We start from the raw sequence: 6,988 nt of genomic DNA, 5'->3' as shown, positions 1-6,988 counted from the left end.
GCCCCAGAAACCCAGCGGCCAGCCCCGCCCCGTGCCCAGGCTGGGCACCGGGGCAGGACACGCAGGCCAGCACCTTCTTGGGGGACCTGACTGACCACCAGGGAGGGAATGGCTGAGCTACTGGGGCCACCTGATGCGAAGCCATGGTCCATCTGCCACCGGGGACGGTGCCTGCTCCGTCCGGGGTGACCAGAGCGGTGTGCCTGGATTCCTGCCTCCACATCTGAGTAACTCTGGACCTCGAAATGTTCTACGAATGCTTTCAGCTCGGAAGAAAAAATTGTGCACAAACATTTAGGTCTGTGAGGACACTCCCTGCAGCTCAGCTGGTAAAAGCAAAGGCTGGAAGCCACCTAAGTGTGCGATCCTCGGGGACCCGTTAAATAACTCGGGTGAAAATTAAAGCTGTCACAAATCAGGGCGGAGACGACTCCGTGAGGCAGAAACACATGCACCAGGGACTCGTAAGGTGCGCAGGGCAAGGCTGTCTCTCAGGTGCTGTGGTTTTCCGGTATCTTACGTGGGCACATCCAAAGAGAAAGGCTAGGAAGGCACACCCTGAACTATTAACATTGGGACTGCGTGGTTTTCCTTTTGCTTGCCCGTGTTCGTTGTGTTTTTTAAATGAGCATGATTCTACTAGGAACAAGAGGCTGATGGAAAAGCCAAACCCAGTAGAACGACAACAATCAGCAGTGAAGTTTGAACAAGGGCAGAGGCGTGCCGAAAAGCAAGTTGCCCGTTCTATGTGGAAGGGCCGGGCCCGGGGACAGCTGTCGAAGGCTGCCATCCAAGTCCTCTGGATTGTGAGGGACACGGTGAGACGGCTGAGGTCACAAGAGAAGGACCGCACCAGCCGAGGGAAAAGCGCATCCAACTGACAGGAAACAAGTGGCACCCACGTGTGTCCCTGAGCCCGGCTCATCAGACAGCCAAGGCCCCCAGGAGGGCCCAGGGCCCCGGCCTTGACCTCGGGCAGGAGCGGCCAAGTGGGCGCTGACAGACTGTGCTCTCCACGGTCTCCGGGCCCGTCGGGAGCAAGATGTGCCGGAAGGGTCGGGAAGCACGCGTTTATTTATATAAAAGTAAAGCCCCCCAACCTCCCTAACATAGAGAGCACCTATAAATCAATGAAAAAAAATAACAGAAAAAGGAAAATTGCCCTGGTCTTTAAAATATAGAAAAAGATGCTCAAATTTGCTCGTGAAAGAAACGCTCAGGAAAAGTACAAGATACTGTTTCTCACTCCCTGACTTAGCAAAATCCGAATGTCAGAGGACCCTCTCTGTCGGCCAGACTGGGAGAGCAGGCGCCCTTTGCGCATCGGGAGTGGGAACGCAGGTCGGTCCCATCAGCCCCGGGGAAGACAGTGTGGGCAGCGCCCATGGAAATCACAACGCGAGCACCCGCTAACCCGGCCGTTCCACCTCTGGGAATTCACTTCACAGATGCTTGCGGGTGTGCAACATGACAGGTTCGCACGTTATTGACGTGCAGCGCTGTACGTAATCACAAAAGAGGGGAGACCACCTGAATGTCCTGCCACAGGACATGGGCTGAATGACTTGTCATCCATCCACCCAGGGGAATGTCACGCAGCTGTCAAAACGGGCTGCAGAGGTGACGCGGACAAAAACAGCTGAGTGAGAACCCTTGAAACTCACCCTTTCATGAAAGCAACAAACAAAACTGGCAAAAATCATCAGAATTGACCTTTCCAGAACTCTGGAGAGGAGCCAGAGGCTTGCAGCCACCTGGGGAGTGTCTGTTCAAGAAGAATGACGGAGTCTCAGCAGGACCCACACAGGAACTGGCTGGGTGAGGGGCAGCAGGAGAAAGGGAATCTCCCAGTACACCTTCATCACTGAACCACAGAATGTGTTCCCGTTCCAAAAATTACATTTCAGACTAAATCAGGAAGAAAAGAGTAATATTTAAAAATGAAGGCTGGGACTTCCGGTCAAGATGGAGGTGTAGATAAACACGCCTTGCCTCCGCGCACAGCTATAGCAAAAAATACAACTAGACTTCAAAACAAATTTCACCCACAATTGTCAGAAAATCGAGCTGTGTGGAAGCCTGACAACCAAGGATTTAAAGAAGTCACATTCATCCAGAGGCGCAGGAGGGGCGGAGACGCTGAGACGTGGAGAGGCACAGAGATGGGAATGGGCGGTCCCACATCCACGTGTGGTGGATACAAAATGGGAAGGATACCTCAGGAGCGTGGAGCCCAAGCCCCAGTCCAGACCACCCAGTCCAAGGGTCCCAGCACCAACAAGATAAATCCCCGTAACTTCTGGCTGTAAAAACCGGTGGGGGTTGAGGGGCAAAAGAAACTGCGTCCTCTTAAAGGGCCTGCAACAGACTTAGGGCTCTCACAGACCCACCCCCTCTAGGATTCAGGACCAGGGCAACAGCCAGAAAGGCACCAGTGGCATATGGGGAGAAAGGGAAGTGTGAGCAGGGGGACAGCTTCCTCCTCGGCAAAAGCACTGTCCCCTCTGCGAGCCCTCCCCCACAGAGCAACAGAACAGTGACACAGGTTGCCCCGTGCTGGTGATTACCTAAGGCTCTGCCCCACACAATTTACAGGTGCCTTTTCTACAACAGGCCACCTTCTAGGACAGGGAGTCAAAGCAGCTCTACCTAATACACAGAAACAAACACAGGGAGGCTGCCAAAATGAGGAGACAAAGAAATATGGCCCAAATGGAAAGGCAGAACAAAACTCCAGAAAAAGAACTAAATGAAATGGAGATAAGCAACCTATCTGATGCAGAGTTCAAAGCACTGGTTATCAGGATGCTGCAGGAACTCATTGGATACTTCAACAGCACAAAAAAGATACAGGCGGAAATGAAGGTTACACTAAGTGAAATGAAGAAAAATCTACAGGGAACCAACAGTGGAGGGGACGAAGCCAAGATTCAGATCAACGATTTGGAACATGAGAAAGGAAAAAAGCATTCAATCAGAGCAGCAGGAAGAAAAAAGAATTGAAAAAAACAAGGATAGCCTCAGAAACCTCTGGGATATCTCCAAACGTACCAATACCTGAATCATACGGGTGAAAGAAGAACAGGAAGAGCAAGAAATTGAAAACTTATTTGAAAAAATAATGAAAGAAAATTTCCCTAATTTGGTGAAGGAAAAAGACATACAAGTCCAGGAAGCACAGAGTCTCAAACAAATTGGACACAAACAAGACCACACCAAGCCACATCATAATTAAAATGCCAAAGATTAAAGAGAAGGAGAGAATCTCAAAAGCAGCAAGAGAAAAGCAGAGAGTTATGTACAAAGGAGTTCCCATAAGACTGTCAGCTGATTTCTCAAAAGAAACTTTGCAGGCCAGAAGGGACAGGCAAGAAGTATTCAGAGTGATGAAAAGCAGGGACCTACAGCCAAGATGACTCTATCCAGTAAAGCTGTCATTTAGAATGGAAGAGCAGATAAAGTGCTTTCCCAGATGAGAAAAAACTAAAGGAGTTCATCACCACCAAGCCATTATTATACAAAATGTTAAAGGGACTCGTTTAAGAAAAAGAAGATGGAAACTATGAACAATAAAATGGCAATAAATTCACAACTATCAGTAACTGAATTCAAATAACAAACTAAGCAAACAACTAGAACAGAAACAGAATCACAGAAATGGAGATCACAGGGAGGGTTATCAGCAGGGAGATGGAGCGGGGAGAATGGGGGAAAAGGTACAGGGAGTAAGAAGCATAATTGGTGGGTACAAAATAGACAGTGGGATGTTAAGAACAGTATAGGAAATGGAGAAGCCAGAGAACTTACATGGAGGACCCTTGGACATGACCTGAGGGGGGGATGGCTGGAGGGAAGGGGGTGCCCGGTGGAGGGCAGGAGATACAGATGTGCTGAACGGCACCGTGCAACCCAGTCAACAAACCCGAATGAGGGGATTCTCCCAGGCTGTCCGAAATGGAAACTGTTCAGAAAGGAAAGGGATGGACGGGAGCCTCCGGGCAAGACTCCAGAGACAGCAAACTACAAGGGGCTGCAGTGTCCTGGGAGCCGGGGGTCAGGCAGCTTGAGGCCGCAGTCTCTCGGGCAGGCAGGAGACTGCCTGCTCCTCCTTCCGGAGGCTGGGGGGTGCACCGCGGAGGCTGGCACGCCCTGCTTGTCCATACTGTATGATCACTCACCCAACTGTTTGTTTTGTGGGATTTTTCTATATTGGTGTTTTAATTTTTAAAAACAGGTGTGTCTCAGTGGATTGAGTGCCAGCCTGTGAACCAAAGAGTCACTGGTTCGATTCCCAGTCAGGACGCATGCCTGGATTTCAGGCCAGGTCCCCAGTAGGGGGTGCACAAGAGGCACCACACATTGATGTTTCTCTCCCTGTCTTTCTCCCTCCCTTCTCCTCTGTCTAAAAAATAAATAAAATCTTAAAACAACAAAGGTTCAGAGAAATGCAGGAACCTGCCAGGAGGGGCGGCTGCTTTGTGACTTGGAGCATACTGGGTGTCCCCTGGCATAGGGCCTGGCATGGGTGGCTGGTGGGCAGGCCATGGCCACAGTGGGTGGGAAGCCAAGCCTCTGGGTTTCAGGGAAATAAGGTAGCCTCTCACAGAGCTCCTGGCTTCGTTCTGGCCCCAGTCTCCCAAACCCAGGGCAGAGCCTAGACTCATCCCAGTTTAAGGCCAGCCATCTATGCCCTCGGCATGGGTCTGAGCTCTGCGCCCAGCCCCACGCTGGCCAGCCCACCTCTGCCACGACCCCTCCTGTACACGACCAAGGGCCGGCGTACACTTGTGGCGGGCCCATACTTAGCTCTGCATGAACCGACTTACCCTGATGGGCCTTTTTCTCACGGAAACAGGCCATCCTGTCTCGTGCGGTGTCCTGCAGCTTGCCTGCGGGAGGACGGCGCCACGGACAACGCTGATCTCCCATGGCTAACTAGCACTGTGTCCTTTACCCCAACTGAGTGGCTTAAAGCAACCGGAGTCCACTTTCCTACCGTTCCGGGGGTCAGAGGCCTGACGTGGGCCTCACTGGCCGGCTACGGCCAGAGGCTCCAGTGCAACCCATGGTCTTTTCCAGCTTCTAGAGGGGCCCTACTCCAGCAATGTGGGTGGGTGGGGTCGCCCTCCTCTGCCACCAGGATAACCTTCCATCTCAAAGCCTACCGGCTAGCAGGCAGAATTCCCCTTTGCCGTGCAGCCTGACATGGTCATGGGCTCTGGGGACCAGGGTGTGGACACCTTTGGGGGCCACATTCTACCTCCACAGATGGCCTGGTGAGCCGGTGCCAGGACCCAGGCCTGAGGCTGGTGCAGGGAGTGGGTGGGAGGGGGCCCAGGGTCTACTTGAGACCACGCTGATCCAGCAGAGTCAGCGGGAGGCCGCTGTCCTCCCCCCATCCCACCCCCTGCCCAGCACAGTCTTGGCGGCTGCAGGGAATCACCACTGGATAGGACTCACAGCATCAGAAATTCATTAATTTGAGTTGATCTGCATTTCGCTAATTTGTATGCCTTAATAGTCACGTACGTCCTGGGCAACCAGTACTTTTGCAATCAGCAACCTGAGCGGTTGGGAGGTGACCACCAGCGACCGAGCGCTGGGCCAGGGCATGCTGTGGGCAGATGCTAAGCCCGCACCTAAAACACAGCTGCCCCGAGAGCCCCCTGGAAGCCCCTCCCAGCCTTGAAATTGTCATCCTCAGACCCAGAAATCTCACTAACGAAGAGTCTTTCCTAAGGAAATCACTCTAAATATAGAAAGCCGCTCCAGCCCAAGGACGCTGGGAGCAGCCTTCCCTGGAAGAGTGACTAATTAGAGATGAGCTGATTCTCCAACAGCGGGGGACCAGCGGGCGGTGACAGCAAAGCCCTCTCATTAAAGTGACGGGTCTAAAGAGCACAGGCCAGGTGCTTTCATGGTGGTGAGTGAAGCAGGTCCCTAAGTCAGGGGGCCACACCCATGGACACCTTCACAGCACGTGATGGGGACATGGGGGACGAGGATGCGGGGGACAAGCACTCGGGGGATGGGGACACGGGGGACAGACGCGCACCGGACTCGGGCAGAGATTCTCTGGCTGCAGAGCACAGGGCGGTTTGTTTTCCCCTGGGATCTCCTCTGCACGTCCCGGAATTCCCAGATTTCCCGGGATGAACGTGATGGAAAAGCCTGCCTTTAACTGAATGAGTTAAGTAACCGGTGTGTAAAGTGAATTCGGGGCCTCTGTGGGAGTATGTGGACGTGTGTACACATTACCTCCATGTGTGTAAACATGTGTAAGTCTAAGACGGGTGGGAACTGAACTGTGTGAGGGTGGGCGTGAATGCAGGCATGAGTGCGACTCTGTGTGTGAACGCCGGTGTGCGCGTGCGAGCACCGGTGTGGGCTAGGATGCATGGGGCACGGGTGTCTGTGAATGTGGGTGTGAATTCACACACATGCTCGTGGGAATGGGCGAGGCTGTGACTGCATGTGGTGAGTCTGCACGTGCATGCGTGCCAGTGTGAGTATAAACGTGAGTGTGTAGGGCCGTGTGAGCACACACGACTGTGAGTGTCCGCTGTGCTCCCCAGTGTGGATGAGGCCTTGAGTCTGAGCGTACCACTGGGGAGGAGCGTGAGGGTGTGTGTGCGTGCGTGAGTGCTGAGTGTGTGCATTGGGTGAGCCCCCAGAGTGACTGAGGGTGTGTGTTTGGAGGGGCCATGATTTGGTGGCACCACTTTGAGGGCCAGGCCCCGCCTGCAGGTCTGGCTCAGAGCCCAGCTCCCTGCCTGGCCAGGCACGGTCTGCGCAGGCCACACCCCACACACCGGTGTGGCCCGGCTCCTGGCCCCCCAACACGCCAGGCATGGCCATGGGAGCCTGGGCCTCAGCTGAACACCAAAGCCGGCAGTAGCACTGTAAGCTCCGCAGCGGAGGAGGCCAGGCCTTCCACGGGGAGCACGGGTGAGGGCATCAGGCCATTTTTGATAGAAAGTGGGACAGC

This window comes from Desmodus rotundus, chromosome 6 (genome assembly GCF_022682495.2).
Source record: "Desmodus rotundus isolate HL8 chromosome 6, HLdesRot8A.1, whole genome shotgun sequence".
In the NCBI taxonomy this organism is placed as follows: Eukaryota; Metazoa; Chordata; class Mammalia; order Chiroptera; family Phyllostomidae; genus Desmodus; species Desmodus rotundus.
This window is presented reverse-complemented; position numbering follows the sequence as displayed.